General features: G+C 41.5%; 1 protein-coding gene across 1 annotated transcript in view; it reads left to right on the top strand.

Annotated features, from left to right (window-relative positions):
- The window catches only part of LOC143975852 (atrial natriuretic peptide receptor 1-like), a 294,297-nt gene that overhangs the window by 228,609 nt on the left and 50,654 nt on the right, over positions 1–15,034 (top strand). The window lies entirely within an intron of this gene.

Below are 15,034 nucleotides of genomic sequence, written 5' to 3'. Positions count from 1 at the left end.
CTGTCATTAGGAGTATAATGACCATACATATAACATAAAACAAACATGAAACAAACATAATTTAATCTAAACAGCTCAGTCAGAGTGAAACCCATAATATTTAACATATTACTAGGTTAGCTAACCCTTATTATTGGAACATCGGAAACCGGCTCCCTCTGAGTGCCATTTGAACCAAGGTTCCCAATATTGTGACACCTTTTCATAATTCCCTGTGGTTGAGAAATGTAGAATCTCATAAGTGCCGTGGGTGTAGGTTGTATATATTACTTCAGAAATTTTTGGAGCTGTTGTTTCCTTCCAGTGCCTGAGTATAGTTAAACGAGTAGCCAATAATATATGGGATATTACAGTTCTATAGGGCAAAGGGATAATAGAGTCCAACTCAAGGGATAATATTTCCATACCCAGAGATAATGATTGATTAAGATCTGTGATAGTAGATATAAGTCTCTCAACCTGGGACCATAATAAGTGTAGTTTTGAGCAGCATCACAAAATATGAATTAATGTACCAGAGCAACCACAAAGCCTCTAACATCTTGAGGAGGCATTGCGGTAGATCTTTGAAATTCAGTGGGGAGTCAAGTACCACCGAAGTGTTATCTTTTGTTGCATTTCCCAGAGGTTTGTACTTTTAGTGGGAGTATACATGAGGTGTAAAGTTTTTTCCCATTGTTGAGTTGTGTACTCTATCCCTATTTCCTGTTTCCAAGCTATCATTGATTGGGACTTAATACAGATAGCTTTCTCTTGTAGGCATGAATAGATAATTGATATATCTTTGGGAAAGATTGGAAGTTGTTAATAGTATTGGGTTATTTTTGTAGGGAGTACTGTGAGTAGTTGAGAATTATTTTTTAATAGGTGAGCTATCTGCGTATGTTTATATTGCTCTGTGGGGGGTAACTTGTATTCTAGTTTGTAAAGTATTAAACTTAAGTGATAGGCCATCTAAGATATCTTCTAGGTAAGTAATTCCCTTTTCCTTCCATGTAGTAAGGTTGATATCTGGTATAATGTGGGTAATTGCAGAAACTGGGGAGTTTCAAAGTTGTTACTTTACTACTCCATTGTTGATATTTTAGGAGATGAACCAATGCACTTAATGATGCTAGAATAGGGGGTGCTAGTTTATTGTCTAGAGAGGTGTTGTAAGGAGCAGTTATTAAAAAGCCACGCAAGTTCCCCTTTGGGATTTGAGCTTTCTCTAGTTCCATCCATAATTCTTTGGAATTAGGTAGTATCCAGTGTTAGAGTTGAGCTAGTATTGTTGCAAAATAATGGTCTTGCAAGTGCACATGGCCCACCTTCCTATGTTTAATGAACCAGCTAAATGTGCATCTAGCCCTTTTCCCCTGCCAGAGGTATTCATTCAGTATTGGTTGTAGGGAATTAAAGTAAGAATTTGGTAATGGAATTGGTAAAGTCCTGAAGAGATATAATAATTGAGGCAATATCTGCATCTTAAAAGCTGCAAGTCTGCCCAACCATGATAGTTCAGTTTGAGCAAGTTTGTTCAACTTGGCCCCTAATGAGTTCAGGAAGGGTGGGAAATTGGCTGATATAAGATCTTTGATTTTAGGAGTGTTATGCCCAAGTATTTGATACCCTCCTTTCTCCATATGTATGGAAATGTTTGCGCTAGATTTTGTTTGGTCTCTTCTGGGATGCCTTGGTTTAAAATATAGGGTTTAGTCTTGTTTATTTTATAGTATGATACACCATGGTTTTCAGTGCTAGGTGAACTGAGGCCAAGGAAGTGTCTGCATTTGTAAGCATCAGTATTATGTCATCAGTGAATAGACTTGTGGTGTGGTGTCTTATGCCCACTTTTATACAGTTATGTGTGGTTGTGAGCGTAAGTAGGAGGCCAGGGGCTACATCAACAAATTGAAAATCAGTGGGGAGAGAAGGCAGCCCTGTGGTGTCCCTGTTTTTTATCAAATGGGGTAGATAATGCCCCTGAGATGTAAACTTGGGCCGATAGGTGGGTGTAGAGTGCCATTATGGCTGAAAAAGATGGAGCCACTAAAACAAAATCGAGTTAGCACCTGTACTAAAAATTGCCAATGTATCCCATCAAACACCTTCTCTGCATCCAATGCTAGGAGCAGAGAAGGTGATTTGTGTTTATTGGCCAAATGGATCACCTTTATTAGACATTGGGTATCATCAGCTGTCAGCCGCCCCTTAGTGAATCCAGACTGATCCACATCTATAAGAGACAGTAGGATGTCCACCAGTCTGGTAGCCAATAGTTTTGCGTACATTTTTAGATCATTTTTAGTAGCAACATAGGCCTAAAATTTTTTGGAGTGTCTGGATCTTTCCCCCGGTTTCGAAAGAGCCACTATCATGGCTGTAAGCATCTCTGGGGATAATGAGGAATAGGCAGCAGCAGAACCAAAGCTCTCAACCAGATGTAGAGTCAAAATATCTTGAAAGGATTTATAATACTCCCCTGTGAAGCCATATGGGCCCTGGGATTTGTTATTTGGGAGAGATTGTATGATCTGTCATACCTCCGAATCAGTGATAGGGGAGTTTAGGTTATTGAGGTGCTCAGGAGTAAGTTTGGGGAGTTTAATTTTGTCTAGGAATGTTGCTATGATAGTTGGTGTTGGTTGTGGTATGGTAGGGTCATTCTTAAGATTATAAAGTGAACCATACTATTGACTGCAGGTATCTGCTATTGCTTGTTGTTTTGTTTGTATATTGAGTTGTATTATGTATGGGATTTGGGTTTTGTATCTATGGCCTCTAATCCGGTTAGCCAAAAGTTTCCCTGCTCTGTTGCCACTTGTATAATAGGACAGTTTAAGTCTCCTGGAGGCCTTTTCAAAGTCATCCAGAAAGAGCAGTCTAAGTTCATTATGGAATTGTGTCAGTTGTTCTGTCAGTTGTTGGGATGGATGAGACATATTTTGTTTTTCAAGAGTGTCAATTTTTTATATTAACACAATGGTGTGCTGCTGCCTCTTCCTCCTAATTCTCGCCCCTTGTTGTATCAGAATACCTCTTACAAATGCCTTATGAACATTCCATACAATAAATGGATCTGTAACCGATTCTTGATTATTTTCAAAAAACTTCTTAAGCTGTTGTTCAATTTTAGACTTGGTCAGAGCATCCTGGAAAAGTTGGGGGTTGGATCTCCATATAAATGGTGGGTGCAGTCCCCTGCTGCTAGCTTCACCAAGGCATGGTCGGACCAAGTGATATTATTGATTTTGGCAGATTTACATTTAAACAACAACCATTTGTCTACCAAGAATAAGTCAATTCTGCTATAAGACCTATGGCTGCTTGAGAAGAATGAATAGTCTTTCTCGTTAGCATTGAGGCATCTCCAGGTGTCATACAATTCGTAGGTTCTTTTAGTGACGTTGAAAAGCGTTTTGGTTTTGAGGTGGAGTCGAGGGATGGATTGGGAGTGATGTTGAAGTCCCTGCACAACATCAACATACCCTTCTGTATTGAATGAATTTTCTTCATAATCCTGTGGAAGAACCTCATCTGTCTTGTATTGGGGGCATAAATATTCGCCACAGTGTAGGTAGCGTTATTAATGTCACACACCAGGATTATAAAGCGACCCTGTGGATCTGTGATAACCTTGTGGAGCCGAAAGGCTACTGTGTTTCTTACGCTACCATCACTCCTTTCTTTTTTGCTTCTGCATTGGCAGTGTATATAAATGGGAACTTAGGGTGCGTTCTCTTAGGAGGTGACAGGTTATGAAAGTGTGTCTCTTGGACACGTAATATGTCACATTTTTGTTGGAGGGCTTCCTTCCATAGAGACCTTCACTTGGCCAGAGGGTTGAGTCCTTTCGATTTGATAGTAAGAAAATTTACCGCCATAGGTGAGGAGTGTGATAGTGCTGGGTGGTGCATATTGTAAATAAGTCACTTACTTTTGGCGGTGTCACGACCCATATATGAAGGAGGGGTCGTATCTGATGAAGCTCTGAATTCCATAATGTCATCTGGGTGGTGCTCCTAGTTGTCCTTAGAGATGGAAGATAGCTTCTGACTGTTAAAATAGAAAGGTGAGGTTTACTTGAACAATAACATAATATAACAGTGGCTAACAGCCAAACAGCTAAAAAAGATAGTTGGGTGGGGCTCATAGCTACTTAGAGATGTAGTAGGGAGGAAAAAAAAGGAACCAAAAAAAACTGTTTGGATCAGAGGAAAATCCTCTGAAGCAGGTATTTTTGTGGTTGAACATTACCCTTACCCAGGTTAGGTATGAGAACGGGTGTTCTTGTGATTTACTGTGTGCCATTCATGGTCAGGGCTCGTATAGTTGCAACTCTGACGGGGATGTGTTTGAGGTTCAGAAACAATCCCCCATGCATTTAGCAAGGCCATGCCTTTAGCAACCAAATCCAAACCCCAGCGCTGTGCTATCTTTGGTAACAATCAGCTTCAATGGGAATCCCCATTTGTAACTTAGTTTGTGATTCCCGAGGGCTTTTGTGATAGTATTCAGGTTTCTGTACTTTTGTACCGAGACAAGTCGGCATAGAATTGTAGGTTAGAGTATAGTGGAGGGATCTGGTCTCTCTGTTGGGATGCTGCCATTAGCCTTTCCATAGTATGGTAAAAATGAAGTCTCAGTATGACATCTCTAGGTATTTGTCAGAGAGATAAGTGGGCTTAGGGAGACAGTGTATTCTGTCCACTGTGAAATCTAAGGCAGATATATTGGGCAATACAGTGTTAAATAGCTGGGAGACATATTTGCGCAGATCTTGCTGCTGGACAGATTCTGGGATTCCCCTTATCTACAGATTATTCCTTCTGGATCGGTCCTCTATGTCCGCCATTTTGGCTTTAATCACCTCTAAGTCATCCTCTTTACTTTCACTTGCATCTACCAAGTCATTGATTGTGGTTGCATATTCCCCCATCGTATTCTCTATGTGTGACACTTTATCTGAAACAGACTATAATTATGTGCTAAATTTGTCTACATAAGATATCATATCTGAATGGAGAGAGCTTCTCATGGAGACTAGCAACTCCTTTACAACAGTGTCTAAAACAGGCTGGTTATTAGTGGGGAATAGATCTATGGAGTCTGGCAGCTCCCCCGAAGAATCATAGAGAGAACTCACCTCATTATCTGCATCCGCGGCATCCATCCGTAATCTCGCATTTTCTGGGCTCCCAGAGGATGGTGTAGCTGGTGAAGATTGTGGGCATTTAGGAGGGCTGCTTCTTGGTGTTTTCCACTTCTGTGTTGAGTGATTAGGAAAGCCAGGAGCCGGCCCCATTTTGTTTAGGCCCGAGGGTGAAGGAACATCCTTCAGAAGGAGGGGGATCATGCGCGTGCCCGCGCAGCGGCGCGATCCCGATGTGCTTGTGTCACCCAGATTGGCCCTCCTGATCACGACGTATGGATTTTTAGGGGGACCCCCACGTCAAATTTTTTTTTATTTGACGTGGGGTTCCCCTTAATATCCATACCAGACCTGAAGAGCCTGGTAATTGAATTTGGGGGACCCCCACACTTTTTTTTATTTATTTTTATCAATGACTTTCAATGAGTGTTCTCTGTATTACGGAGCCGACAATTCATAATAGCTGCGAGTGATTTTAAAGGACTTTTTTTTCCTGCATAAATGACACTTTGTGCAGGGACAGTTCTAAGCACCAGAAACATGCGCCCCTTCACAGGCATACTATAGACACCCCCCCCCCCCCTATGAAATTTAAAGGAATATTACACTTTTATTGTTTCACTTTAATCATTATTAAAATCACTGCTCCCGAAAAAACGGATGTTTTTAAAACTTTTTTTTTTGCATTGATACATGTCCCCTGGGGCAGGACCCGAGTCCCCAAACACTTTTTAGGACAGTAACTTGCAAATTAGCATTTAAAATTAGCACTTTAGATTTTGATCGTTGGAGTCCCATAGACTTTAATAGGGTTCTAAAGTTCACACGAAGTATGCTATATACTAGCTCCGTCGAATCTTCTTTATACATTCGACAGACACCATAAGCCTTCAAAGACAGATTTGACCGTAATTCATGTGGATTTTCAGCAAGAAATAAAGAAACTCTTTACTTCCAAGGACATAACTACCAGCTTTTTGCAGACTTGTCCCAACTTACAATCAATAGAAGAAGGGCTTTAAAACCCCTACTACAAGTATTAGAACGCAATCAAATTACATAACAATGGGGTTTTCCGTTCTAAGTGCGTTTCGCATTCCAAGGCTTCAAATTTACACGCCGTTCTGCTAACGACTTCCAAACTACTCTACAAGACATGTATCAGCTGAACCCTATGCAAAATCAAGAAACCACATGATGAAGATCAACATGATCTTCTTCAAATAAATCATCTACGTTGCCAAGGAGAAATGAGCAACAGAGCTCACACAAAAGAGGTCGATATTGTTCACCTGACCATACTATATACTCATATTTCTCTTTCTACTTACTGGGTAAGTCCACCAATTCTTATTGTTTATTTCATTTGTCCTCAAATTAATTTTTATCATATTTAGACACATTTGGTTATGTAAATATGACAATGAATTGTCTTTTCCATTTTTATAACTCCATACTTTTTGATTAATTTTTCATCTATCCCTAGATCAATAAGGCAGCTAAACAGTTCTATTATTTTTATTATCTTTTCTCTAGTCATTAATCGCCTTAATGAGATACTTTAGTTATCGTAACAGTTCTTAATATAACATATTATAACTACAAGTCAATTCCAGATCAATGATAAATGGCTTTATGGTCAATTTGGATCACTTTTCAGTAGCTGTGTTTCTTTCCTTTTATTTAACCCCCAGTTCCTGCTTGGGCAAACTAATTCTAGTTCCATATATACTTATGAAATCTTGTTACTAATAGGCTTTGCTGTTCCTTCAGGGATGTTCTTTGCACTCCCTCTTTGCTACTCTTGGCTTGTTCATTGATATAATGAACAACTGTCAGTGGCCAATGTACCCTTGGGGGAGTTTTTTTATGCCCCCCCCCCCCCACCCAATGGATATGTTATGAGATTATATGTTTCATTTACTATTCAAAATGAATACAATTTGTGTTCTATTAATAGATCTTCTACCCTGTCCTTTTCTATACTCCCTCACCTCACCCCCCCCCCCCCCCTCCAGGGGCAAACCTATCCACACAATGTTTTGGAATACATGAAAACCTACCTTATGCATTCGTAACCCTATGGCTCCGATAAACATATTATGTACATATTATGTACATGGCTTGAACATCTCACAAAAACGCACCAAATCCTTTTGTTCCTTTGCCACTAGAAAAGCACATATCTTGTGCCTTCAAGAAACCCACTTTACACTGCAATCCACTCCTACATTTTTCAGCAAAATGTAAGGTGTATACAGCCTCAGCTTTAACCAAACAGTGAGGCGTACTTATTGCAAACCACTGCAATAACCCATTTACATTATTAAAAGAGATTAAAGACGTTATTTGACTCTAAAGCCGCGTACACACGGGCGGACTGTCTGGCCAACTTAGTCCGTCAGACAATCCGACGGACAGTCCGTCCTACTTTCGAATGAACGGACTTGACCACACACGGATGCAAAACAGTCCGTCGAAAGTTTGCGCGATGACGTGTACAGCACGTACGACGGGACTAGAAATAGGAAGTCCAATACACAGCAATGCAACCTTTCGCCGTGTAAATCCTTTCTGAGCATGCGCCATACTTAGTCCGTCGAACTAGCCTACTCACGAGCGGATTGTCCACTGAAACCAAAGTCTGACGGACAATATTACGGAAATTCCGAAATACTTAGTCCGCCAGACTGCATGCTGAAAAAGTCCGCTGAAGCCCACACACGAGCGGACTGTCCGCTGAAATGTGTTTCGACGGACTAAGTTGGCCAGACAGTCCGCCCGTGTGTACGCGGCTTAACAGGACATTTACATGATACTGCCATAACAGTCATTTCATATTATGCCCCTAATAAAAGTCCTACTTCTTTCCTTTCTCACCTTTTGCAGGTAATCAAATCACACAAAATAGGTACGTTACTTATATTTGGAGGTTCTAATCAAACTCTCTTTCCCTTTCTAGACAAATCACCTATATCTCATTCAAATATGCCAACAGACATTCTTTTTCACAACTTAATACAAAATTTTATTTAGCAGACTCCTGGAGTGAACTAAATCCAACTAAAAGACAATATAATCATTATTCACATGCCCATCATTCATTCTCACAAATAGACCATATATTTTTAACTATAGGTATGGTGCCTGAAATTCTAACATCGAAAATTTTGCCAGTCCCATGGTCAGATCATAGTGCAATATATATTGTTATAGCCTCTACTATCCCAAAAGCACACAATCTGACCTGGCTTCTTAGAGATTACTTGCTTAAAAATCCAACACATAAACTTAATATTGAACTTACACTGAAAGTATACATTGAACACAACTCTACCTCCAACATTTCTCCACTCACTCTGTGGGAAGCTTTGCGGGCACCTCAAATTTCTGCTCCTAACCTTGTGATTATATATAAAAAAAATGTGATCATTTCAGTTCTTACGGTTAATATTTAAAATACTACAGCATTAGTTGTACAAGAATCATTACCCTCTAAATGGGCTACACATAGCCCCCTTTATTTAGGTATCCAGCTCACTGCCAATCACTTTTATTTTCCACCAATTATCCTAGTTTACTGAAATTAACTACAAACTTGCTTTTAAAATGGTAATTTATACCAATTTCATGGGTTGGGAAAATCAATATAATAAAAATGGCCATACATCCGAAATAGAGTTAGAGTTCTTCCAATACATATTCCTGCCTATTTCCTTATAATTATACAACAAAAATTAATAAAATTGACTTGGGGGGAAACTCAAACCATCAATACCTAAAGAAACCTTATACCTTCCCAAAATGTTGGGTGGCCTAGGATTTCCAAACTTTTCATTATATGATAAAGCCGCTCATTTGGCACAATTAACAAAATATCACTCCAAAGTAGAGATTCCCCTGTGAATCGAAGCAATAGATTGTGACCCTCTCTCCAAGCACAATATTTTATGGTTATGGCCCATAGATTGTAAAACTTTAAAGAACCTAATCACTAAACATTCTTTATCTATTTGGGATAGACTCAAAATTTCCCATGATCTGCAAGCTAAACATAATCCACTTCTAATTTTCCTCCAAAAACACAGCTTTTTCTCCAGCATGGATATATTCTAGATCTTTTCGGGCATGGTATGAAGCAGGTATTGAAGGGATATTCAGCTTAACCACTTTCATTCTTTAAGAAATCGGTTTCCAATTTGTGTCTCTCTAACATCCACTTCACGATTAGATATGCTCAAGTCTTGCTAATCAAGTTTCGTTTTTCATGTTACTGTTAACTTCTTTAGTTGTTAAGTTTCTTGTGAAGGACATGATTTTTGAGAAATCACTAGTTTCACTTTTGTCATAGACTGTACATGATTGGATAATCGGTACGACACGTTCAAAGGGCGGTATTTTCTGAAAGCCCCCTTTATATATTCACACCAAAGAATAAAGATTAGATTTGCTCGGAGAGACTTTGTTGTCTTGAGTCATTGTCTTAATGGGCTAATCTCACAGGCCTGTGGAGATTGAAAATCACACCTTAACAGACATTGAGGGTTAAACCACCTCTAGACAATCTACATTCCCTTCAGGTATAACATGCTTACATCACATCATTACTACAACAATTTGTCCCTTTCCAGACTTATGCAAATCGTTTGGGCTCCCCCAATCAGAAATATTTTTTTTACCTTCAAGTTAAGAATTTTTGTATTTCTTTCTTAAACATTGCTGGAACCATAGACAATTTCTCTAAATTTGAACACATATGCATGAAAGACCCTCATGCTATAAGTCTTTTATCAACAATCTACTCCCTATTGTTTGTTAAATCAGATGTTATATTACCATCTTATGTGGTTAAATGGGAAAAATATCTTGATCAACAGAATGGTCTGCAATTTGGTCTAATATCAAATCTTTTTCACTTAATGTAATAGATACTGAAACTGCTTACAAGTTACTTTCACGCTGGTATTTGGTTCCTGCTACAATAGCAGAATTATCACCTGATCATTCAGGCATCTGCTTTCATGGCTGTTCTGAACAAGGGACATATATACACGTATGGTGGAATTGTTCTGTTATACAAAAATTTGGGAAAAATGTCTTTCTACTTGCTTCAGAAATGTTTGAAAGCACAATAACACCATATCCAGAAATTGCCCTTTTAAATATAAAACCTGATTTCATGACTAGTAAACAATTCAAGCTACTCATACAACTCATGACTGCCGCGAAACAGATGATAGCTAAATCATGGAAAACACCTTTACTGAATATAGCAGAAACCAAATACAGAATGAATCGGTCATTGTTACATGCAAAAATTGAAGCCTAATTCCGCGTACACACGACCGGACTTTCCGGCAGACTAGATCCGACAGAATCAGTCCGTCGGACAATCCGATCGTGTGTGGGCTAACCCGATAATTTTTCATCAAAAAAATCAGACGGACCTAGAAATAGAACATGTTTAAAATCTGTCCGACGGACTCAATTCCTATTGGGAAAACCATTTGTCTGTATGCTGGTCCGACGGACCAAATACGACGCAAGGGAAGCTATTGGCTACTGGATATTGAACTTCCTTTTTTAGTCCCGTCTTATGTCATCACGTTCAAAACGAACAAACTTTCCACCGGACTTAGTCTGTTCGTGTGTGGTCAAGTCTGTTTGTTTGGAAAATCAGTCGGAACTTTGCCAAAAGTCCGTCAGGTAGACCGTCGGACCTAGTCTACCGGAAAGTCCGGTCGTGTGTATGCGGCATTAGATAAAGAAAATTTTAAAGGGGTTTGAAGTTCTATGGAAACCATGGATCACACGTTGTTTGCCTACAAACTTTGAACATCAGGTACTCTTGACATGGTAATTGACACTTTTCCATATAACAATGACAATACTAAAGCTTATGCCTGCGGCAGTGCTGGGACAAGACCATCTGGTGCCCAGGGCATAGGTGGAAATGTCCTTATAAAACCAGAAAACACTTAAAACAATACAAAACTACAATACAATACTGTAGCTGCAGCCCCGTCTCAGTATATGTACTGCAGCGGGTCGGCAAATGGTTAAATTGTAAGTTCACTTTACAGAAAATCTGTAAGGTGAACTTACATTGGACCCCCCTCCCCATCTCCCCCAGTCCTGCTAACCTCGAGTCCAGCGATCCCCCGCACTGACCCCTTTACATTACACAGCCCCCTGCACCTCTGGACCTCTTTACATTACATAGCCCCCTTCACCACTTTACATTACACAGCACCCTGCATCTCTGGGCCCCTTTACATTACACAGCCCCCTGCACCTCTGGGCCTCTTTACATTACACAGACCCCTGCGCCTCTGAGCCTCTTTACATTACACAGAACCCTGCACCTCTGGACCCCTTTACATTACACAGCTCTATGCACCCCTTTACAGTACACAGCACCCTGCACCTCTGGGCCCCTTTACATTACACATCACCCTGCATCTCTGGGCCCCTTTACATTACACATCATCCTGCATTTCTGGACCCTTTTACATTACACAGCACCCTGCATCTCTGGGCTCCTTTACATTACACAGCACCCTGCAGCTCTGGACCCCTGCATGTTACACAGACCCGCCCTTCAGTGCAGACCCCCTTCAGTGTAGCCCCCGTTCAGTGCAGACCCCCTTCAGTGTAGCCCCCCATTCAGTGCAGATGCCCCCATTCAGTGTAGTGCCCGTTCAGTGCAGACCCCCTTCAGTGTAGCCACTTGTTCAGTGCAGACACCCCCATTCAGTGTAGCCCCCCTGTTTAGTGCCGACGTATATGTACTGCAGCGGGTCGGCAAATGGTTAAATTGTAAGTTCACTTTACAGAAAATCTGTAAGGTGAACTTACATTGGACCCCCTCCCCATCTCCCCCAGTCCTGCTAACCTCGAGTCTAGCGATCCCCCACACTAGCCCCCCGTTCAGTGCCAACGCCCCCCTTCAGTGTAGCCCCTGTTCAGTGCAGATGGTCCCTTCAATGTAGCCCTCCATTCAGTGCAGACGCCCCTTCAGTGTAGCCACCCGTTCAGTGTAGACCCCTCTTCAGTGTAGCCCCCGTTCAGTTCAGACCCTGTTCAGTGCAGACCCCCCTTCAGTGTAGCCCCCATTCAGTGCAGACCCCCCTTCAGTGTAGCCCCCGTTCAGTGCAGTGTCCAGACCCCCCCATTCAGTACCTCAGATCAGCACGGTAGCGCATGCTCAGCAGATCCCCTCCCCCTGTTTTCACATAAACAGAGAGGAGGGGAAGGCGGCTTCACTCTGTTCGGCTGTGCAAGTGTGACATCTGGGATTGCCCAGACAGACAGCACCGCGGTCGCGAGAGGAGGGGATGGTAGGTCAGCGGTGTCACCCTGCACCCCCTCTTGCATCACAATATAGCTTGCATTTCTGTGCCTGTCATTGTGCCTAAACCCACGGTGCTGCCACTGCTTCAATTGCGGAGGGGGTGCCGGCCTGACACTCCCCAGTGTGTGGTACCTGGGGCTGCCCACCCCCCAGTTAGTACGCCTCTGCACTCAGGACATCTTTACAAGCAGGTGCATCTCTGCAGTGTTGTAGGGGCGGTCGGTGGTAGTCACTTGTTGCCCAGAAAGTTTAACAGCACACTGCCAGCACTGCGCCCCCTTCCTACAATAAATTGCTCTGCCCCGGGCATCTGTCCCTTCCGCCCACCCCATGTACCGGCCCTGACCCCATGCCCTCTTTCCCCTTCACCTTTCCTACTCCTTATTTTCTTTCTTTTTCTTATTTCCTTCTTACTACCATTCCATATGATATTTAACAGAAACAGGTGTTATTGGATATATTTAAAATATCACACTTATTAGTTTTGTAATTATATTTTATGCAATGGTTTAAAACTCATGACAATTCAAACTCAAATAACATACTTCTCCCATATGATCGATAATAATTCTCTAATAGGGATGAGCAGAACATGCAAATCTGCAAAAAGTTTGTTCGAACACACGAACACCGTTAAAGTCTATGGGACACGAATGTGAAAAATCAAAAGTGCTCATTTTAAAGGCTTATATGCAAGTTATTGCCATAAAAAAGTGTGTGGGGACCCAGGTCCTGTCCCAGGGGACATGTATCAATGCAAAAAGAAGTTTTAAAAATTGATTTTTTTTTGGGAGCAGTGATTTTAAGAATGCTTAAAGTGAAACAATAAAAATGAAATATTCCTTTAAATATCATGCCTAGGTGGCGTCTATAGTATGCCTGTAAAGTGGTGCAGTTTCCCCCTGTTTAGAACAATACCACAGCAAAATTACATTTCTAAAGGAAAATAAGTAATTTAACACTGCTTACAGCTGTAATGTATTGTCGGGTCCTGGCAATATAGATGAAAATCATTGAGAAAAACGGCATGGGCCCCCCCCCCCCCCAGCCCATTACTAGGCTCTATGGGTCTGGAATGGATATTTTTTTTTTAATGATGTGGGCCCAGGCACTATATACTCTGCAGAAACATATGACGTATGATGTACAGGCAAGAAGACTGCAAATATTACAATCATTAAAACGAAACCTCAGTCCGCACGAATCTGTAGATGTGACAGATCCTGGTATATAATGCAACTAGCTATGACTCCTGACTGAAAAACACACAGAACACACCTTGCCATTCCTGAATGTAAAATGTAGAATCCACCTGAAACAACTTTATGACGTATGCACTGAATAAAATGGCAGAAAATCATGCATGGCCCGACCCGCCTGTAAGATGTGACATGGTGCTAAATGCCCATGACAGTGGTAGCCAAATGGTTAACCTGGGCACCAAGCTGTGGGACTACAAGACTCAGCAATCTGCCTGAGTAATGCCAGTGAAGTTCCCAGGACTGAGGCTATTGGAGCTGGTGTGGCTGACAACTAAACCTGAACAACCACCTGAAAAGAGTGTGACATGTACTTAGTGGCAGGAGAAGAAAGGTGAACATGTGTCAGAAAAAGAACTAAAAAGACAGTGGAATCACCAGGCTACGCGAGCCCTGCCAGGCCTGACCAAATCGTGCTGACGTACGTGATGTGGCTACCCAAATGAGGTGCTGAAATGAGGCCACCATGTTGTGGAACTACAAAACTCAGTGATTGCATAAGTGATGCCATTAGACTGCCAAACTACTCATACTCCACCAGCACCCTCTTACCATTCTAAATTACTGAGACCACACCTGAATTTGGAGTATAACTGGCCATAGCAGCCCTTTATTAACAAAATATCAATAACTCAAAACTTTAAAACATAACATCTGTAACAACAACTTTTCACCCTCAGTCTGTTGGTCTTTGACGGCACCCCGAACTTCACACTTCTTCCGCCGCTACAATGTGGGACCCTTTTCCATGACAGCTCTCTAGCCGTACCACCGGATTGGAGACAACCCCCTTCCCGCAGTGCAACCATTACCGTATTCCAGCTAACCGTTCTACTGGAATACACCAGAGGGGCACATACTACCGATAAATTCATCAACACTTCCACTCGTATGTTTCTGACACCATCAAAGACCAAAAGCACCACCGTTACTCCACTGCTATGACGAACTGATTCAACCGAACCTGAAATGAAATACAAACAGACAAACGAACAAGACAACAACACAGGGAGGTAGGGTGGGAAACTGCTTCCTCCTCTCTGTCCCTTCCTCTGCTGCCCGAAAGTCCCCGCCTCCTCCTTAACCACTTGAGCACTGGGCACTTAAACACCCTTAATAACCAGACCAATTTTCAGCTTTCGGTGCTCTCACATTTTGAATGACAATTACTCAGTCATGCAACACTGTACCCATATGAAATTTTTGTCCTTTTTTTCACACAAATAGAGCTTTCTTTTGGTGGTATTTAATCACCGCTGGGTTTTTAATTTTTTGTGCTATAAAACA

This window comes from Lithobates pipiens, unplaced genomic scaffold (assembly GCF_037356315.1).
Source record: "Lithobates pipiens isolate NorthernLeopardFrog02 unplaced genomic scaffold, aLitPip1_a1.2 Scaffold_13, whole genome shotgun sequence".
In the NCBI taxonomy this organism is placed as follows: Eukaryota; Metazoa; Chordata; class Amphibia; order Anura; family Ranidae; genus Lithobates; species Lithobates pipiens.
The sequence above is the reverse complement of the archived record's forward strand: the minus strand, read 5'-3'. Positions and strand labels throughout refer to the sequence as shown.